Source organism: Gymnogyps californianus, chromosome 16, assembly GCF_018139145.2.
Source record: "Gymnogyps californianus isolate 813 chromosome 16, ASM1813914v2, whole genome shotgun sequence".
Lineage (NCBI taxonomy): Eukaryota > Metazoa > Chordata > Aves > Accipitriformes > Cathartidae > Gymnogyps > Gymnogyps californianus.
The window spans coordinates 3303889-3326075 of record NC_059486.1 but is presented as its reverse complement, the minus strand read 5'-3'; the positions used below and the strand labels follow the sequence as shown (position 1 = coordinate 3326075).

Here is a 22187-nt window from a genome sequence, read left to right as displayed (position 1 = left end):
CCACTCCCTGCCAAATCCAGATTGGAATCGAGAGTGGAAATGTTTGTGTGTAGCTAGTGAAGCTGGTTGGAAAATTTTTGTCAAAATAGATTTCCATCAGAAAATGACGCCCTGTTGGCTTTGGCAAATTTTTGTTCAGGAACAAAGTGGAGAGAGAAAAAAACGTAAATGTCAGCATGCCCTTTTGACATTTTCCCCAACGAAAAGGATGGACTTTCTTGCTTCGAAATGACTTTTCCTTGACATTCATTTTCTACGTTCAACTCAAAACAAATCAACTTTTCTACCAAAATGGAATTTGTTGACTACTCTAAGAGGTTTTTTCCTTTTGGAATTGAATATGCAGAAATTCTAGGATACTGGCTTTTTCCCAATTCAGGATGGGATCAGAGGAAAAAAACAACCCTTCTTTTTTTTCTGGGGAGTCAAAGATTCATTCTTCATACCAGCCAGGCCCCCACCATCCTCTCACCTGAATTTCTCTTTTACTTGCTCGTCATCGAGTGACGCTTATCTTCAACTTAACTGTTCCCTGAATTTTCAGCTCTACCACTACCTTTTTTCCTTCTTCTAGTCCTGAGTTGGTATCAGATCCCTCAGAAAAACCCAAAACCAAAAGCAACTTGGGTACCACATGTTCAGCTGGAATCCAGCAGATGCAAAGTGCTTACCCTGGAGATCACCAGTTATCTCTGTACTCCCGGCCGTTCTCCCAGGGTTCAGCTGTGACTCTTAGCCTGGGAGGAGCAGCAGCAGCAGCTCTCGGTGCCCTCTCCTACTGCTGCCGGCCATAGGAGTGACCGTCTTTCTCTCATTCTGCCTTGACCCACACTCCCTTTCTCCATCGAGGACTGTAATCTGCAAGGATTTCTCTTCCCCTCTCCTGCAAAAAAAGAACAAATGTTGGGAGAAAAATCAGCTCCAGTTTTTCAGCTCAGGCATTGTCTGGTGAAATGTGATCTACTTTTTCCTCTATGCAATAGGTTCCCAAAACAATTGGGAATTTAATTCAAGAGAGTGTAATATAGATGCATTTTGCTTAAGCTTAACCATCTGCAGTGAAGTGTCTCATCTATGCTGACTGTGTGGCCGTCTTCTGCCGTCAACAGACGGTAGATCTACAGGGAGAGAGATCCCCACCGCATCGCTCCATTGGCTATAAAGGGCGCTCAGATATCTACCTTACAGAGAACTACAGTTTGCTAAGACACATGGCACGTCATTTCTTACCTTGGAGTGCAGTTCTGGACTCGTACCAGCTTTGGCAAACAGGGAACTGGGACTTTGCTCTATCACTGCAGTATTTCCCAGCCTCTTTGCTGTAAGACACGACTGAAAAGGTCTCAAATACACTCTTGTCTGACTTCAACAAATACAACTCCCAGTTAGTGAGTATTGACATTGCAAACAGATTCTGTAATGAACCTGGAAAACAAGCAGTCCTCAACACAATGTCCTCGACTTCAGCTTTTTTAGATACACACACTGCTAGCATGGAAGGTCGCAAGTGCATATCGGCAACCGCAGAGCAACACGGCTCAGGCAGAGCAGAGGTGTGGCCTTTACTGTGCCATCCTGCACAACAAAGTTTTCAATCGATGATTATCAGAGCCTCACAGAGCCACGGACTGCTATGAAGGGCTCCATGAGAGATACCTAGGGAAAGCAAGTCTATAATCAGGAGCTTAAAATGCCTGTGCAGGGCTCACGGGGAATTTGGGGGGGGGGATGATGTGCAACTCAGAAATAGATTGAAAACAGCTAGACTAAACCCCTATTTTTTTACTCAGCCGAAGCTGATGAAATGTCTCCCTCCTCATCCCCACATCTCTCCTGCGTGCAGTAGATTTATCTTGCTTGAAACTACCTAAATGTTCCCACAGGGACTTTCCAGTGCAGGTCTGCTCTCCAGCAAACAAGCAAGCCTGCAAAGCCAAGCCATGCTCAGGTCCTGCCTTGCCCAGAAGCGCAGGAGTTTTTGAAGCCAGTGCCAAGGATTTCCCTTGGGTTTGCAGCTGATTCAGAGTTAGGGCCAAACTCCAACTGTATTTCACTACAGGCAAGACCAAGCACCTTGGAAAGGATCGTTCCCTCCCATCTTGGTAGCCCTGGGGAAACTGCACCACAAAATAACATCGACACAATTCAGCCACCCTGGCTACTCCGCCGAGGGCTGGGGAAGAGGACCCTGAGCTTAGAGCCAAAAAGTGACTGCGGCATTTTGCGGCCAGCTCGATGTGCTCTGGGAGCAGTGGATTTTACCAAGGGGTTACAGGCTGCCGGACCTCCCCAGTGTGATGCAACTCAGCTGCTGGAGACAGGAGAAAGCACTTTAGATAAGAGGCCAGCAGAGAGGGGGGGGAAGCAAGCATGCTGGATATTTGATGCTGTCAATCACAAATCTCACAGGGTCCCTGTGGAAGAGGCTGGAGTTCAGAGAGCCACAAACATCCACACCTCTGTCCCTCCAGGCAGGACAGCCAATGCTCTCGGCTCAGGTGGCCATGCTGCACATACAGGACCCTCCTCGCTGGCTGCTCTGCACCCTCCCTGGGGAAGGTGCCTCCAACACCACAGCCGGTGACCCTCAGCAATGCAGAGAAATTCAGGCTGACAATTAATTGATAACATCAAGCAACACTTGAGCTTCTCTGTGCACCTGAGCACTCCCTGCTCAGAAGGACACAGGTGGTGGGAGCAAGGCATGTTTTCTGAAGTCCCACCTGGCCTCGCACTTTCCTTCCTGCCACTTCCAGGTTTCTTCATCAAGGACAATTGATGTGTCCCAGCCCTCCCTCCCCTTGCTGACCAACAACTTCAGGGCTTTGCTTGGATGCTGTGCTGACAAGGCAGTAAGGGGGACAAACCCCAGGCTTCCCATACAAAGTAGCCTTTCAGCATGGACTTTCTTGACTTGTTTCTTGCTGGAAAGGAAGAGAGAGGGGGAATGGAGCTGAACAGGTATTTAAACAAATGCACATGCTTATTCAGTAGGTCAAATCATTGCTATAAATCAGTCTAGACTGCAGATCAGCAGAGCAATGCTTGATGCTACCACAGAGAATCTAGCCCTAAACACTAGTCAAAATATTTAACTGTATCATTTTTCCCCAAAAAGCATCACTGTTGTAATGTTAAAATTGCATCTTTCCAGCCCTTGTGAAGGGAGAGCTGATGGCAAGGAGCTGTGTTGCCCATACTGCGTGCCTCCAATGAAAGGCAGTTGATGGTGGTGTCCAAGCACAAACTTGCAGGAGACCCTCTGCACAAGTTTGGTGACATCGCAAGGGCACAGAAAGGAGCAAGCCCAGCCACATTTTGTGTTTGCTTTGCCTTAAGAGCAGTTTGACCAACTGACCTTCACACTAGCAGTCCTGGAAAATGGCAGCATTTATTTTCGCCAGCTGAAAAGTAAAACAAGGAAACAAATTAAAGGATGAATAATTTTGTTTTTCTTAGATACAAGGAAATTCTTGAGTGGAAATATCTGTTTCCCACTATTTTATTCACCAAGATCTCAACATGTCAAATACAAAATTCATTCTGAAAACATTTCGACTCCTCCAGAATCATTTTTGCATGCTTGACCTGAACAGTCCAACAAGCCAAAATCCCAGCTTCCTCCAGACAGGCAGTGCAGTATCCCACAGTCTTGTTTCGGTTTTGTCCTCTTGTGCAAAGGCTTTCCTCATGCATTACAGAGACGTTACCGGTTGGGTGAAGGTATTTCAGAACTATGTACTCTTACATACTGTCTAGATGAAAAAGCTTCCCGATCCCTCTGCCCAGCCCGCAGCTGCCAGTGTTGCACAGGCACCCCAGCTCCTGCAGCGCTGCTGTGGATGGCAGCATGGGCAGATGTGGTGGGGTGCCATTTTTCCAGCCTCATTAGCAGAAGCCCAGATGCTTCACAGCTTGGAACCCAGACTCCTCTGCAGCAAGGACACTGACATCAGTCAGAGCTAGACATGCAGCTATGGAAGCAGGGGCACCATGAAGGAGAGGACAACAGGAATAGCAGCCCAGGGTTGCTACCTCTGGCATTTGGAGTGAAACTATTTTTCACTCATTAGCCTGGTTCAAGGCATGGGAGCTCAGTCTAACCTGGAGTTAGCCTCCATTTACTGCCGATGGAAACAAAGCTCCTATATTTCTCGCCTACCTCTCTTTGAATGGGTTGACCAGCCCTCTGGAGCTGCCTGTCCTTGTCCAGTGACTAGAGTGGGCACCTGAAAGCCCGGCAGAGGTGGGATGCTGCCTCCCTGGGTGACCTCAGCTCTAGGAGATGAGCCTGCTGGGGAGAAGCAGGAGCAGGGCCGCCCCGCAAGGAGGGACAAGCTGGGAGCCGAGGGTGACCCCAGCACAGGCAATGCCCTCACCAGTGGGATGCTGTCCTGCAGGGTCTGAACACAGCGGGGGCCATCGACAGTTCCAGACAAAGCAAGTTATGAACCAAGTCTAGAGTCCACCCAGAGCAGAAGACAACAAAGCCAAAAATAGAACTAGAGGCAAGGGGTCCATCCAGAAGACAGGCTACCTACAGCAGAGTTCCCAGGTCCAGCTACGGCAGGAGACAAGTTACTTACATGTCCAGAATCCATGCAGGAAATCAGGTTAGAGACAAACCACCTACAGCAGAGGCCCCAGGTGCATCCCAGAGGCAGGGCAGGAGACAATCTACCTACAGCATGTATCCAGAGACCATCCAGGAGTCTAGAGACATACTAGGCACATCTAGAACACAGCCCAGGGATAGAACAAAGGCCCAGGGCTGCCCTTAAATAGAGCTCCAGGGCCATGGGAAGAAGAGGGATGGGTGGAGGCCCCAAGTGAGGCTGATCAGGCCAATTAAGGCCAGTTAGTGCCTCAAGATGACCAGCTTGCACCTGCTCCTGCTCCGGTGTCTGCCGTGGCAGGGGAGAAGCTGGTGGGACAACCTCAAGGGACCCTGGGTCAGGGTTGGAAAATCGCACTGAGGAAACAGCTTCCAAGGACAGCAAGGACCCGAGCGCGTCCTACTGCCCAGGCCTGCGAGTCAGGTCGGTGGGGAGCCAACAGCAGGATCTGATGTGGGAGATTTGCTGAATGGTGACAGATGGGACAGATGTGCCGTTTCTGCCCTCGACACCACATAGGAAAAAAATAGTTGCTCACTGTTACGCACGTACCTGTGAATTGCTCAGGATGTTTCACCTGTACCTCTTCTAGATGAACATCAGAGCAGAGGTCTTCCCTTGGAGCTCTCCTTCCCAACCGATAGACTCACAAAGCTGGTTACCATCCCTGGCCATCAAACCACCTCTGCTTCCTGAGCTCCCAAGGCTCTGTTCTGGGCACCTGCACAGCAGAAAGGAAAAACGTAGCCATCACCACGGCATGTGGAAGACAACTCTCAAATGCACCTTTTGGAGGATGACCAGACTTTGAAGGTGCACAGTCTCATACAGCCTGAGACTTTAATTGTTGCTCTGCATCGTGTTTCCATCAGGCGTGCAGAGCGAAGCAGGCAGGGGAGGGGGAAACTCGAAACGCTATCTGCCGATTGCCGAACCGCCAGACGTGAGGGCAGTTTCCAAGAACACATTGACGTATTGTACAGCAGAGGGGGGCCTTCAGAGCACGCGTTGACTTTATGCCAGGCCTAGGCAGTGTGCTGCTTTGTATTAATTTGTGTAACTTCATGAATAAACTGTGCTTGGCTTGTATATGAATTTTAAATGAATTGTTAACACATTTTTATGAATCGAGGAGGAGGTGCTAGCTGGGGAGGTTGACTGTTTGTTGTTTAAAGCAGAGGAAATCAATCATGGTTTTTTGCAAAATAAAACTTTATTGAGCTGTAATAAACAGATACTTCTAAAAAACATTTAAAACCACATAAAAAACAAGTGGAAGGTGCCTGACTGCTTCAGCATGAATCGCAGGTCAGTGAATGCGTATCTGTATTAAAGCTCCTCATTTTTTTTCCTAACATCAAGAAGGAAGATGCATTAATGTGCTACATCGGTGCCTTCACGGCGGGTGGAAGATGTGCCTATGGCCCAACGTCTGGGGTCATCGAGAGAGCCCGTGCAGCAGCTGCCAGATGCCAGTTTGGAGATGTTTCGATGCAGGATGCTTTGCTGTGCCAAAGGCTGCCCGTTACACTTTGTAACGCAGGAATACACCCACCAGCTGTGCTTTCTGCTCCCATCCATCCTCTCCTGTCCTTTCCAGAGTCTTTTGACTTGTGAGATGGTTGGGAAACACAGCCTCCCACATCTATTTCTTCATCCCTCTTTTAGCAGTGGCAAAGGGGATTCTGCTTAAGGTCGTTGCTGGGGAATAGGGAAAACAGAAGTGAGAAAACTCTGGGTTTTTCCCTACGAAGATTTGAAGCAAGTCATCTTTAATTAAAAACAGAGGAGCTGCCCTCACTATGGTGAGTCCCTCTCTCTCCTGGTATCCACTGGCTGCTGCTGTTGGGAATGTCGGGTCACAGAGCTACAGAAAAGACGCCTACGCGAAGGAGAGGTCACTTTGGTGGCCTTTGCAGTGAAATTACTCCTCTTCCTCTGTTCCACAGCCTGAGGAATGAAAAACTTCAGATGTCAGCATGGATGAGAGAGAGAGAGAGAAGAAAGATGAGAAAGCCAGAGAAGAAAAATGTGCAGGTCTACAGCATCTCCAAGGCTTTTGCTACTACATGGCAATCAGGTCTCCAGCGGAGGGAGCAGAACATCTCCTGCAATAGAATGAAGACAACTCCCTGACTATGTAATAGAGGTGTAAATAATAGAGAATGAAAAGGAGATCCAGGCCAAGAGAAACCTCAAGTGGAGAAAGTTCGCATTGCTGCCTGTTCCTGCAAGCTGAGTTCTTCAAAGCCAAACTCTCCAGCCAGGAGACGAACCAGTTCTGCTACTTTCCCTCCCCAAAATCCAAGTCATTCATCTTGGAACGGGAAACTCAGACTGGAAAACCAATGGGCTGGATTTTGGTCCTTCCATTACAGGCTTGTGCTACAGTGTTACTCATAAAAGGTCCTGCAGGCTGAATGACCAATTCCTGGATTGCTTCCAAGGATTATTTAAACTTTTCCATATTTTGTAGGTCTCGATTTGAACGTGTGACTTTGGCCAGTGCATTGATTGATGTTGCTAAAAATGCATGCTGCCCGCCCCCCTCCGGAAAGTATGTGTTTTGGAATGTCTCTGGATTACTTTTAATAGTGAGCTTCTCGCTTGCTGGAGATCACCGGTGTTTGTTGTTAAAGTAAGTGGATTACTTCAAAAGGCAATTCCCCGGTCCTCTGCCCATGCACGCTGGCTGCCATTTTGTGGTGGTTGAGGACAGAAGACAAATTTTCAAAGCTCATGAACAGAGCAAGGAAAACACACCATTGTTCCTTCAGGTGCAGAGGCTGGTTTTCTGTGCCCTTGTGTCTCGTGGCTGCAGCCTCTGATGTCCCATAAAACAAAAGCTTCAACTGGAGCGTTGCCCGGGATTGGATCATTTTATAGCGTGTCCATCCTGCACATATCCCTGATGCTGATGGGTGGGACCGGCAGGGTTCCTTCCTCATCACCAGGTAATGCCGCTTCTCCATAGCATATCCCAGCACGGCAGCATCAAATGAGCTTCTTCAACTCACTTAGTGCTAAACATCAAAGCTGGAGGACAGACAACTAGCTGTCCAGACACCTTCAAAATCAAGGGGAAAAGGGAAGCTCTTCTAGCATGTCATTCATCCATTCCCACCTGAGGTATGTCTGCTGCTGGGATGGAGTGAATCACCCAAGGAAAGCACTTCTGTTTCTCCTCTAAGCTTAAAAGACCAGCTTAAACTGTATGTCATACTCTTGGATCACAAAGTCCAGAGCCAAACTTGTGCTGTCCGTTGCTGCACAGAGCCCAGGACATCTTGGAGCACTTCCTGGGCCAGAAAGCACAAGGTTTATTTGTGACTTTTACCCTCATGGCACCTGTGGGCAGAGAGGAAGAAACGGCGTCTTCAGCCCTGATATGTGGGGTTAAAAGGAGCGGGGAAACAAGTTGGGCAAGAGATTTCAAAGTTGGGACCAGAACATTTGCTGTGTAGGGACTGGCGCAGTGTGGGATTGTGGTTTGCCTGAGTATAGGAAATGCAGCATCGCTCAGCAGAATGGAGTTCTTTACGAACTTGGGCTTTTCTAGGAGACAATTAAATTTGACCAGCGTAAACTCAGGGTTTTCTGATGGAATTCAAAACAAGGGATGGATCCAGGACGTGCAGAGACAAGATAAGTCATACCAGCAACGGGTTGTTGTGTAGGCTGGGATTTGTTACCTTTTTAATTACCTTACATTGCACAAAACTGCGTGTCACCAGGCAGAAAAATATCGAAAACAAATTCTTGAAGCCAATGGACCTCAGATGTCAACACCACCACCAAGGCACAAACTCAAGATCATTCGCAACATTGCAAGACTCAAGAGGTAGAGAAAGAAGACTTCCAGCAGCCCCAATCTGCAAGAGAAGATTGTAAAAACCATGACATGAAAGAAAATGAGAAAAAGAAAGAATAAGAAAGAATGAAGGTGGGGTTTTCACTATGTGGCTTCTGAGCTTGTAAGAGGTCACATTTTCCAGCTATTCTTTGCAAATACGAGTGTTAGAAATGGGCTTTATTTAAAGAAAATGAAAGCTCAAGTAATTACATGGCTTCAGGAGCCAGGACTCTAAGAAAAACACCAAGTATTTCAAGAGTTGGCAACACTGCCTGTGGAAAAGGAGTGAGTCATGGTGTCTTTTTGGACTCCTGAGTGGGGGAGGGAGACCAGTGCAGCCGCTCCGGTGGCTGTGGGGAGCGGTGGGGAGTTTGCTCAGCCGCTCAGGTGGCTGTGGGCCCACTGGCCACCTCCCCAGCATCACTGTGCACGGCTGTGATGGGAGACACGGACGCTGGCGTGGCCGGGGCCAGGGATGCGGAGTCCGGTGTGCCCTCAGCTACCTGCCTGGGGCGCAGAAGGGACAAAAATGCAGCAGTCTGGGCAAGGAGCAGGAAGGTGATGAAGGGGGAGTCCCTAGGCTTGCAGGTACAATGTCTCCCTCAGCCCTGGGAGCATGCGTTGGAGGGAATTCGTTGCGAAACCGTGGCTCTGAGCCTTGCAGGGAGGTAAAATCCCTCTTTTCCTGGGCAAAGACTTTGAAACGCTGAACTGTTCCTTCTTTAAAGGGATGCAAACAGACCTGGACTCATCCTGCCTAATGTTAGCAGAAAAGGGTAGAGGGAGGATCAAGACATTTAACACATGCGGCACAGCGGGAGCAGGGATATGTTATGCTTTGCTTGAAGAATGCAATCAATATTTTAGCAGTCCCAAAGCTGGTTTGTTGTTTTTCTTGTACTTAATGTCCTTCCAGCCTACCACCTCCCTAGCCCTCCCTGTCTCCTTTGTCCTGCATATGTCCCTGGTGCCAGTGCATTTTAGTTAAATTACTGTTCAACTGAGTCCCTGAGTGTCAGAGAACCTCCTCGGTCCACTCGCATGCTGTATGAGGCAGCCAGATGAAGAGCATCCCTGGAGCCAGGTCATGGCTGCTACCTTGGGTCTGCAGGAAGAATCAGCCCCTGTCTCGTTGCAATATCTGTACATGCATCCCTCAGCAAGGGTGTGCATCTCAGAGGACAGGCAGCAGGCATCAGGAAGGCTCTGAAGCCATCACTTGGGTGGCAGCAGTGGGATGGAGGGCAGCACTGGGAGAGGAGGCAGGGAGAAGCCGCTGGCTGGTGATGCTGCGCATGGGAGAAGGATAAACAGAGCCAGGCAGGGAGCCAGAGCCTGCGAGCCAGCGGGTTATTACCCCCACGGGTGGCATGTCCTGGGTGATCGGCAGAGCACTCCCCGAGCATCCAGCTCCCCAAAGCCACGCAGCAATCCATCTCAAGGAAATGGGGGCAGCTCATTACAGGAATTACTTCCAGGCAGCCAGCTGCACAGGCCAATAAGATCCCCATTGATTTCTGACCACCCTCCTTCCCAACAGAGGGAGTTTGGGACATATTCTTCATTGATCCAACCAGTTGTTTCCATAATGGGGTTGTGGCCAGATGAAGTTCACATTAAAAAAAAAAAAAGTTGTTATTTTCAGATGTGCTGAAGCTCCCACTGCTCCAAGGAGCAGGCACTGGCACCATGTCAAAGAAACGATCCCCTTTTCCTTGACAGCCCAGTGAGCAGGGTGACAGCTTCGCTTCACCTCTCTGGTAAGCACCATGTCGTTGCTGATGCTGATCAGCCACATCTTGAATTCATAGTCAATGAATTGCAGTCAATGGCCAAGATCCCATGACTACACTGGGGCAGGATCAGCCCAGAGAGTCCCATCACCCTCGTCACACTCTTTGTGTGATCAGCCAGGCCATCTGTCCTAGACCTGACTGTAAAGGAGGACATTGGGATCAGGAGCTCACAGCTGGGGACGTGGTAAAATCAAGAAGTTGCAGGGCGGTCTGGCTCCCCTGGGACACCAGAGAGGACCCCAGGGAGCCCTGGTGACTCCAGTAGGTCCCTGCAGGTGGGAAGGGTCCTCCCAGCAGAGCTGCTGACTGGATCAAGGTCTGAGGAACACGTTCTCCAGCCAGAGGTTAGGTGATTTAATTTGGATCCTATGAAGCCCACCCTCAAAGTCATATAACTCACACAGTCATTTTTTTACCTAGACTAAACTCATTTTCTCCCTCACTGCCATTTAATTGGCTCCATAGGAAGAAGAGGTACTCTTATTTTCTGACGTACAGAACCCTATATCCCCTCATACAGCAACCGAAGACACTAATAACTCCATCTAATTACAGAGCGAGTGATCCCTGTTAAGGGGAATGGCAGATACACTGGTATTATTTATGTCACCTGCTTTGCTCCATGCGGTACTCGAGCCAGCTCCGCTTGCTTTTTTTAGTAAGCACATTTCATTTTTCACTCCCCACTGTCATCCCCTTCCCTGTCTCATTCAGAAACTTCACCCACTCATTCTATCACAGCCTGTCTCTCTGCTACCCTGCGATATAAATCAGCATTAATTATGCTGGTAAAATCCTCTAAATCACTCATTGTCCTCATTATTATTATTTATCTTAGCCTGAAGGTGACACATGCAAACGCAAGCTCTTCTCTTCCCCTAGCAAGAATTTTAACAGGCTTACCGGCTTGGCAACCCAACTGCAACACCTTACACAGAGTTTCCTAACAGGGCTGCGTCTGCCTGGTTCTGCATCCCTCGGTTTGGTTCCATCGGTCCCGTGCAGGACGATTCACAGCCTGGTCTAACTGCTCCCTTCATGGATGGGGTTGGGATGAAGTACTCGGGGGCACTTTTCCCTGTGAGCGTCAGGCTCGCTTTAGGATCACTGTTGCAAAGGCATTGTCTGTGTGCTGCAATCACCTACTTAAAACCTGCATCCTTATGTATATACACAAGAAAGGCTACACAGACAACTTTTGTCTGGGATTTTCAGAGTGTTTAAGCTGGCAAGTGTCAATAATTTTTTTCCCCTCTCAGTGATCTCATAAACTGAAGGAGTTAAAGCTCTGCAATTCTGGACTGTGCAGCAAAAACGGTGCGTGTAAATAAACAAACAACCCAGCCTTTTTCCTCCTCTGCCTCCCCTGATCAGGAAAGGCAAATGTAAGAAATAAATTGAAACTAAAAAACCTGGAAGCCAACTCGCCTTCCTGGAACAAACCCAGATCAAGCACAGAAGCCAAAGTGGCAGCTTCTGGTTTGGAGAGGGTCCCCAAATTGCAACCGTACTGATGGCACGCAGCCTAAAAAAGCCAGCTCTCTCCTTCCCTGATGCCAGCCAAACAGCATATCTCTACCCTCGCATCTCCGTAAGCTGTATTTTCCAGTCCACCTCCCCCGTGCCTTGGCAGGACAGCACCCGCCCCGTGCAGCCGCAAGAGTGCGAGCCGACCTCCAGCCCCCCCAGGAGCAATAATGTATGGGAGTATCGATCCTCGCACTTGTCACTCCGCATGGATGTGCCACCGCTAAATCCCTAACCTTTAGCTGTGCCTGGAGTCTGTAAGCTCCCACCCTCTCCTCCCGCCAGGCAGCGAACACCATGTCCAACAGCCTATTAGCAGGAGAACAGCCTGTCCCCTGTCAAAACACACAAGGTGCCACGGTCCCCACGGGAATGCCGGCGGCTGCTGACAGCGCTCTGGCGTGCCTGCCTGCCTCCCCTGCCTGCACCGCCGTCCTGCCAGCGTCCCGAAACCTGCGGGGAGCAGCAGCGCCAGGGAACCCCGGCTGCTCCGGCTGAAGAGCAAAATGACCCTGTAGCTAGCAAAGGGAGGAAGCATCGTCCGCTTGCTGGCTTCAAGACCCACTTTCCTTGAGACACAAAGGGGATAGTGCTGGTCTTCCTCCCGTCAGCCCTCCTCATCATCTGCAGGAGGAGAAGGGAAGCTGTTCAGGGCAGGATGCATGCAAGGAGAATGATTTTAGGCTCACACTATGTGCATTTGAAAGCGTGCAGAGAGCAAGGGCCTGATTCTCTCCTCTTCTGCTTTACAGAATTATTTGCAAGCATTAAAGTTTTGAAATGAGATCAGGAATGTTTTTATAGTTTCTTTGTTTCAGGAAAAATGATGCAGACAGATGAAGGCAGGTAACGATCTCCAAGCGATTTATTTCTAGTAGGCATCCGAAAACCCCATGACAAATTAAAACAGTCATTAATTATTTCAATAAAGACATGACCACACCACGCATCAGCCCACCCCAGTTGGGTCCTGCCTGAAATTCAGATAGCATCTCAGTTTGAGAGACACCCAAAACCTTGACGCGTCCTGGTGGCTTTGAGGCATCCTTGATATAAAATGGACATTTTTCAGTGTGTCGAATGGGACACACACAGCCTGGGCTGGTATAAATCTGTTGGCAAGTTCATGTTCATGGTCTTTCTCAAATCACTATCCAAAGGAATTAAGCACTCCTCAAACTCTTCAGAACAAACAATTTGCCTGAAGCTTAAACCACTCCTGCAGGGCAATTCCTTTTCCATATAGGAAACCACGCTCCAAATGCAAGGTTTTGGTGGGGTCTTTTTAAGCCTTGCTGTGGTAGGACCATCTCCCCTTACTCTGCTGCATGGGGGCTGCAGTGCACCTATACGGTGAGAGCCCCGTGTCCTATTGCTCAGCCAGCCTTTCCATCACTCCAGCCTCTGGACTAGACATCTGCCAGGGCAGTCCCCGCAGCCACATGGTTCACAACACTGGTCCTAAGGTAGGTCTGACACCTTCACGTGGCTCCACCTTTCCTGTCCTCCTCCTAAATATTCACTTACTAAGTCCAGGTTTACCATATGGTGGGTTAAACCCCATTAGAGTTTAAACTCCTTCACTGTTTTCCTCCAGGCTGTGCTCCACGTCAGAGCTTTCCTAATCAGCATCCCTCTGGGATGAAGTACACCAGGTTTGATCTGAACCCAAAATTCTTTTTTTCAGTCGTTCGTAAGGAATTGCACCATCCCTGTGTGTCACTCAGCTCCCTCCAGCAATAACTTCTGAAATCCATGGGTCCATTTCAATCAACTCGGACAGAAAAAAACCCAAAACCATTAGGAGTTGGCTCAGTTTGATGGCTATAGGCAGCTGGACAGAGGGAAAATGCTGAATTACAGCCCTTGCTGGGAAAGGGGCCGCGGCTGGAGCTCAGCGAGGCTGTTAGATGCTGGAAAAGGCACACGGGAGAGAGATCTTTGAAAGGCCCCAACCTCAGGAAGTGTTTCGATCAGAGCTCACACCTTATTAGGCACGCGATAATCCAGCCAGCGAGACAGAGCCACAGGAAAGCGAGCTCCCTAAGTCCTGCTCCTCGCAGATCAACTTCAACTTAAAAAAAAAAAAAAAAAACCAAACAAACCACAAGAAAAATACAACGCGAAGCCTTTCATAAAGCAGAGACTTCTGGAGCAGGCACCTCTGAGTCCTCCTGCCATAACAGAGATGGGCTTGGGACTGCTAGGACATGCAAACACCATTGCTAAAACAGAAAGAGAGAGACACTAAAAGACAACAAAGAGGATTTCCACCCAGATCTAGAGAGGATTGTACGTGCCAAGATCCACTTTAATGAGACTGAGGAGCTAAAAAGCTTTGAGAAACTCCACCTACTTAAGGATGGCTTGGTTTTAATAGCAATTCTTGCCTAGAATTTTTTTTATTCTGGTTTTATTCTATTTCTATGAAAGTTGTTACAGGACCAATAAAAATCTTGAATTCATATCAAAGCCCCATTTCTCTAACTGGAGAAGATCCCCTTTACTAATGTGGTAGCTACAAGCCAGTAGCAAACGAGGTTTGATTAATTTGATCTTGATTAGAGGTAAAAGACTTTTTTTGGCCAGAGTTATATTTTGAAGCAAAATAAGTGGAAATTCAATCAGAGCAAACCACTCCATAATACATTTTTTTAAACGCAAATAATTTGGGAAGCTCGACAATGGAGAAAACCCAAACACTTTGTTTTATTATTTTAAAGCAAAGCATTTAATTACAGTCTACTTTTAGTTTAAAATGTCTCTCCATTTTCTTCAAAAATGATTCTCAAGATTTCTTGAGTGCAAAATGAAATTCATTTCAAATTGAATAGAAGTTTTTTTGGCCGAAGAATATTGTTGCTTATTTTCTAATTCATCAAAAAAAAACCGTAGCTGTGCTGCTGTTCATTCTCCTGCAAACTGAACTGACACCATTTCTTTCCTCAGCGCTAACAAATTCAAAGCCACAGGCTAAATAACAAAGTCTAATACACACTTTTGTGTGGCCAAACCTGTGGCCCAAGTGGGGATTTGAAGTTCGACTTTAAATGCCACTTGTTCCTCTAGATTATATGCACGTATGTAAATATGTTCTTAATGAGGGTTGGGGAAGAGGACACATACTGGCGTTTTCACTTAACATATCACTAATGTGAGGAGGCTTAGGAGTCATGAGCTGTGACCTCCTCTTTCATGGCAAGCTGCAAGTCCCAGCCTTCACCAGACTGGCAACCTCAGCCAGGAATTCCCTCTGATTTCCTACTCGAACGTGATTCCTCCTGCTTCCTTTATTATTATGTTTAACGATCCCTGACATGCTTTTGGCAACCTCCTCAGAGATAATCAGGTTGTAGCGCTTGAGACCAGCTCCGCTCAGATAAAGAAAAAATGAGTGATAAAAACCAGCGATGTATTTGCAGATCAGAGGCAGAGCAGCGGAGAGCACGCTGTGTTTCAGACTTTTGATCAGAAGAGAATGCGCGTTCCTCGTTAGTGCTGTAATACAGCAGTCACAGGATTTTTCTATATCAATTGTCAGGCCGGGGTTAGAGCTGGAGCCTGCAGCCCTGTCTGCAAGACTCAGCGCCTTCCCTGGTATATCGGACATGGCTCCTATTTTCTACTCTCACAGATATTTCTTAGCACAAATCATGCCAAATACCTTATGTCCTAATAGACCTCAATTCTCTTGCAGCTACCCTTCAAATCTTAGCCTTCCCGATGGCTCAACCTGAAAAATTTACAAGAGAACAGAAAATTTAGAGGGGGGGGAGGACTAGAAGAAAAAAGAAGGAAAAAAAAAAACCCCAGCAACAACAATATGACACACAAAAAAAAACCCAAAACAAAACAAACCACTCAGTTGTTGGATCTGCAGAGATCTCCACTCCAACTCTATTGATTTCGTTACACCTCTGCCGCCTGACCCATTAAGCATGGCTCACTGGCAAGGTGTAAGATATTCAAGTTGCACTTTGTCTACAATCCTCAGACATTTCTTGTGCCTGGAGATGTTCAACACCTCCCCAGCTTTTAAATTTTCTTAGTTTAGTAGTAAATTCACATAAGCCTCCGAGTGAGAGGAATTTGTTTGTGAACAACGGTTTGAAAGTACTCCTTCCAGTCTGTGCCTTGACCCACCAAGTTTGATACTGTGGGTTGATATTGACTGGGAGTCACTTACCCAATGTTGGCCATCAAAGGTTGGCTGTCCCCAGGCCACGTCTGTCGATAGTGTGAAGGGACTGACACCTCAGAAGGTCTTTCTTCCCACCTAAAAATGGCGGTTGGTTTGAAGCATGGTCTCTTGGGCTGCCGATCACCCTCCATTGACTATGGCTGGTGTCTGGACAATTGGAAGTCTGGTTTGTAGATGAGGAGAGTTACTTGAGAAGAATCCCTCTCCTCCAGTGTGGCTAGCATCATCTCACATCCCTCAGTGACGGGCTCCAGACATGCGCTCAGACTTTGGCAATCAAAATATATTGGGGGACACAACAGGGTTGCACGTCACAGCCTTTCCTTACAGAGCAAAGAGTCGCAGTGAAGGTCCTTTTCAGGGAAAAACAGGGACTGATTTGCCTAGACACTTTTTCAGAGATGTTTTCTTCTGCAAAGAACTGGCTCCATTTCTGTGCCCGCATCTTACCCACGTGCTCTGGGATGTTATTGTCCATTTTTCCAGGACACCAGGCAAGAAGGTTGGACTCTCTCTGCCCCCCGACACAAGCACAGGGCAGGGGGTTATCAGCGCACACCAGTGCACGGAGAGGCCATAGACCGACCTGCCTCCTTCTCGGCATCAGGCTCTGACCAAGACTATGGTGGTACCCTGTTGCCATATATGTGACTTCACATTATTTGTCAGGCCAAAAACCTGCAACCTTTATCTCTGATAAGACATCCAGAAAACCCAGACAAACATCTATAAGCCTCAAGTCCCACCCAGACATAGTTTATGCGGAGAAAAAAGGAAGGATACGGGCAAAACCCAACCATAGGCGAACCCACTGACATCCGCGTTGGTGTCCAGCTTCCTACACCCCCAGGTGCACAACAGTACCCTGCGAAGGATACTCCTGGATTTGGTACAGACTTGATTAGGGCAGAAATAACACAAAACGCTGCAGATCAGCAGGGAGGGACCAAGGCAGAAGGAAAGCCTGACAGGCACAGGTCTAGCCTACATTAAGTCCTGCCTTTGCATCCAGGGTTGACATGAAACGAAATGCAATTCTGATGTCCTGGATGCTCTGAGGGCAGTAAATCAGGGCCCACTCAGTGCTGTGCTGAAAACTTCACCAGAGAAAACTCCTCCACATGCGAAAGCACTTTGGAAACACCCACTCCAAGTCTGCAGCAGTCCCAGATCTTCCAGTGGGAGAAATGGTCTGTCTTTCCCAATTTTCTTCCCAAGCCTCTCTGTATACTCTCCAATACACCGTGCCTGTTCCTGGAAGACGATTAGGTCAGTGGTTTTCCATATAGTGGATAATTCAGCCTCATGGGTCAATGCACAGATTTTTATCTCAACTCTGAGTTCCCATCAGCCTGGCAGTTTAAGCTCTGACTACCCGTAATGGATGTGCCTTTGCTGGTGTTTCAGCTCGATCCCGCTTTTTACCCAAAGTGAATTGTAGCCACTAGTGAAAAAACAGAGTGTATTTACCCTGTGAGGATGAGACTGTCCTTTCTGGTGCTGGGTACCTTAATAGAAGGTGCTGGCTAACTGCAGGATTTGGCCTATTGCTTTTGGTTGAAAATATTACCACTGATAATACCTAAATTGTTACTAACTTCAAGGAAAAATTTACATTGAGTGAGGACTCCTTGAGAACTGAAGACCTCCTGTAATTCACCTTTACCGGTGCATCTCCACAGCAGTCTCTGCAAAGGAGCAACAAGGGTGTTTCAGTTTTATTCCTCAGGCAGCAGAGAATAAATAGCACATTATGGAAACTGCTTATCACAGCCCAGGATCAGACACTTTGCAGGAGCAGGTTTTTCCAGGCAGATCTTGGATATTTCCTTGTTGTCCCCTCTCGTTGGAAAGTCTCTCTTTTTCTTCCAATATTTTGGAGCTTCCATTGCTAGTCTTACCCAAACCCAAGCAACAGCAAAACTTTTGGAGCCTGATGCAGAGGTCTGCTGTGACTTTGGGGGTAGTTGACTATGGCTTGTCACTTAACCCACTTTAAGTGCGCAATTTTGTGACACCTGCTGTAATCCACCCTGGAACGCTCCTGAAGAGACACAGGAGAAATTCTTAAGATGTATTTCCCTCAGACCACAATATATTCCATATGCTCCAACTGTGGAGGAGAAGGGAACTGGTACATTGAGTTACCTCTGGTAAATCTATCATTCCCAGCTGGGGGGACGGGGGGGGCAGAGAGAGCTTATCAGTGTTTTCTCTGACTTTACAGCTGGAAGAAATTTACAGCCAAACGCACACTCCTGTTGCAAAGGAGGGATAAGCCCTCCCCAAACGTGCTTACAAGCCACTGTTGTTATCAGAGGATCAGGGGGTTTTGGATCACCTTTATTGCTGGCCACCAAGGGCTCTTCTGGAGTCCGCTCTTTGCAGAAGCCATCTGGCGAGCTTCTCCAGCAAGGGGCTGCGAAGCTGCCCTTTCAGGAGCAACGCCCTCAGCCATCCTCTTGGAAAGCACATTGACAAAATTTAGATTATCTGTGAGTGCACATCTTTCTGAAGACTGCTGACAAGGCAGGTTTTGTCCCCTCTCCAAAGCTCCGTCTTTGGGAAGCCCATAACCAAAACATCTTTTGTCTGCACGCTGCAAACCCACTTTCTGCCGGGGAGCTTTCAGGCCCCGTAGCCTCCTCCCTTTGCAGGACCCACGCAGGAGGTCGGGTGCGTCGCTGTGGGGTCCTCTTTGCACATGCTAAAAACTAAACACAGCTGGGACCCAAATGTCTACCTGATTTGTGGCTTCGTTGGGATCTTACTGTCAGGCAGGGAGCATTTTATATCTGAAATTCATCTTCAGCTTTTGACAAACTGGCAGCCATCAAATACCCAGCTACAATTTTAGTTTCTGAAAGGCTGATAGGCATTTTTTAAAAAAAAAATGTGATTTTATAGGCTTTTTAATTACTTACCTTTCAGCAGCTTTGCTTAATCTTCAGGTTTTCAAAGCCATCGTTGAGCTCTTGCTGTCCCACCTCCTCCCGTGGAGAGGGTGAACTCAGCAGCGGAGGGAGCTCTGCTCAGGTCATCAAGGCTGAGCGTGTCCTCAAGAGCTGTTGGGAAATGGGGCCCTAGGGAGGGCAGCAAGATAATCAATTGTTATCTAAGCAAATGACTTATTTATAATCACTTTTTATAATTAACTTAATTATTATAATTAACTTAACATTGATTGTTTATATTTAATTGATAATTATCTAAATTGTTATCTAAACTGCAGGCAGACTAGACAGTGCTTAAGACATCTGCATCTTTGCAACTAATTTCTGCTTTTAAATATAGGACTTTACTAACACAAAGAAAAAAAAAAGCAAAAGATTTCATACGTGCTGTTTTTCCTTCAGAACACATTTTTCTGCATTTAATTTTTTCCAGCTACATAAAAATACCTCACTGCTGATGAGTGTCTCTAGAATAACAAACGTCGTATATACCTGTGTGTGCACATGGCCCACAATTCCCCCCAAAAAACCTGTTCGCCATTAAACCGGGGTTTGCAACACAGGCCTTGTGAAAGCCAAATATGAAAACAAAGTGTGTTCATCATAGAAGGAAAGAAAGTCCGTGAGGAAGCAGATGTAAAACTCAGGCTTTCAATACACTCTAGCAAATAACCAATGAAAGAATAATGACTTGAAAGACGCCGGGCCAAACTCCGTGCTGGCACAACTCCATCAAAGTCGGTGGAGATAGGCCAGCAGCGGATGTTTCCCACTTCGTCAGTTGAATGTGAAGAGTTTATTTTCCAAGTTACCCCTCCTCTTACTTAAATTCCCTGTCATTGATCGATGGGTGTCCCAAAGATGCTGAGTGGAGAAATCTGTCGCTTACAGAACTGGTACTTTGCTGTATAAAAAAAAAAAAGGTCTCCAGTCTGGAAATGGCAAAGAGATTTCTTCAAGCGGCTGCCAAAAAAAAGATAAAAGAAAAATTATAAGCTAGAGGCTGCGCTTTCTGAGGACACTGCCAATTTCTTAAAAGGATAATCCCAGCAGATACAGCATTATAGGACAAAAGTCCCATTGTGGAAATGCTGCCAATTTTTTAAATATCGGCATTTAATCTCTTGGCAATAACATGAGTCCAACTGTGCTTTTATTTTTATTTTTTACAGTCACTAACAACATACTTGCATACGTTATAGCAGCAACATATGGTCTGAAGAAGGTTAATTTGCTCTGCAATTAATAGTGGCATGCAAATCCGCACACAGCTAATATGGACTGAACCAGCAGACAGAAAGTCATTGATGTTAGAGCTGAAATATGGAGAGGAGGGGAACATTTGCCAAGCACCTGACTCTGTTTCCACCTGATTGTCTTTCCAGAGCAGCTGATAAAGGCAACAACAGGTTAAATCCAGCTCTATTAAGGCAGAACTCCTCCTAGTTTTTTTATAGATGGAATTTTGTGGGATTTGCAAAGAGGTTTTAAGGAGCTGGGACCCAAAAAGGACTTAGAGCAGGATTTTCCCAGGCAGCAGAGCATGAAGTAAGGATCCTCATAGCACCGGGCAGGGGGAGCAAGGATGCACTGGTGAGATGTGAGATGTAACGAGAGGCTGAGTGGGAAGAAGCCAAGGTGGAATGGCTGTGAAAACGCTGATGGTGCATTCAGATCTGAAGTAAGGAAAGAAACTGCCTTGCTGTTATTATTTATACGTAGAAACATTCAAAGGTTGGTAATATATAGGCATAGACTTTTTTATCTGCAATATATATACCAAAGTAATAATAGCAAGCCTAATTGCGGCTCGTTCGCAGCAGCCCGGCACCACTGTCCCTCTGCTCCCTCCCACCGCCTGCCCAGCTCTGCCCAAAACATAAACCTCAGCCGTTCATCACCGAGCCCCAACCCTCCCGTCCGGACAGGAGCCGGTCGTGTGGGATTGTTCACCTGTCATTTTATTCTGCTGCAAGTCCTTTTACGAGCGGGCAGGACTAGATACGGAGAGCTGGGCTTTGAAAACGGGCCCCCTGCGGAAGGGAAAGAGGCGATAAAGTCCTACCCTTCCGCGCACAGTGCAGGGCTTTCGCCTCGCAGCAAAGCAGCAGGAGTTGGGGAGCAAGCGAGCATAACGTCACCAGGTTTTGAAGAGGAAGGCTCTGCTCACAGGGGAAGGGGGAACGTCGCTCGTCTGCCCGGCTATAGGATTTCCTGGGTCTTTTATAATGATGTGGTTGCCCAGGGTAGTTTGGCTTTAATGAAGCAATGCCTGTCCAGTTTGCTAATCGTGTTGGAGAGGTGCGGAGCTGCCCCTGGCCCGCATCTCTTGCTCTGAAGACGGGTATTTTCCATCTTGGCTAAAGGGAAATGAATTGGGTTAGGCAGTTTATACTGCACAACCACTCTCCAGGTGTAGTATGGCAAGTAGTCCCCAATGGGCCATGGATGCCCATAAAGGCAAAAACGCCCAATTCACCTGACGTAGCTGAAATCGCTTGTCTCTAGTCTATTAGGAGAAAGGCTCCTTCAGACACAGGCTGACCCGGGAAAGAATCCATGTCCCTTTCCTGAACCTCATGACAGCAGACATCTTAGCTTTTCCTCAAGCTCCAGCTTCTGGAGTCATGTAATTACAGAGTAACTCAGCTTTAATTAAAAGAGAAATAGAAGAAATGGGGAATGGTTCCCAGACTGCTATTTGGGGAGGCTGGAACAATGCGAACCTACAAAGTATCAGCAAATAAAAAGCTCCCCTGCTACCACTATTGTCATTATTATTGCTAACAACAACCAGAACGTTTTCAGATGCTTTCATGACACATCCCAAGTTATAAATTTTGAATGTTCAAATTGATGCTCTAACATTGGGTACCAGGTTTGGCTGCAACGGGAGGGCAGGCTGCCACAGAGGGCTGGAAGCACTGGCCGGCTGCTCTGGGCAAGACCTTCCCATGGGCTGGCAAGGACAGCAAAGCTCTGGATGGGGCAGGAGCTCAGGGCCACCGAGGAGAGCAATAAGACAGAAACCCAGAGATGAGCCTTACTGGAGATTTTCACCATCCACACCTGCCAGGAGGGAACCGAAGCAGAATGATTTCCCCAAATGCAGGTTTCATCGCTTAAAAGGATTCCCCGCGTAGCAACTAATCCAGGCCACGCTACGTAGCATTGAAAGGGTCAGCAAAGACCGGCAGCAAGAGCAGCACTATCTGCCTGCCCTTGCAGGGGGATGCGGGG

The 22187-nt window shown here is 47.5% G+C and overlaps 1 long non-coding RNA gene across 1 annotated transcript; it reads right to left on the bottom strand.

Moving 5' to 3' along the window:
- Window positions 1-2801: 2801 nt before the first annotated feature.
- On the bottom strand, window positions 2802-4699 carry LOC127022923 (uncharacterized). The gene is made up of 3 exons (XR_007767382.1): window positions 4587-4699; window positions 3359-3404; window positions 2802-2924 (listed from the first exon to the last, which is right to left on the bottom strand). It is a non-coding gene; the product is annotated as an uncharacterized LOC127022923 (long non-coding RNA).
- Window positions 4700-22187: the final 17488 nt, after the last annotated feature.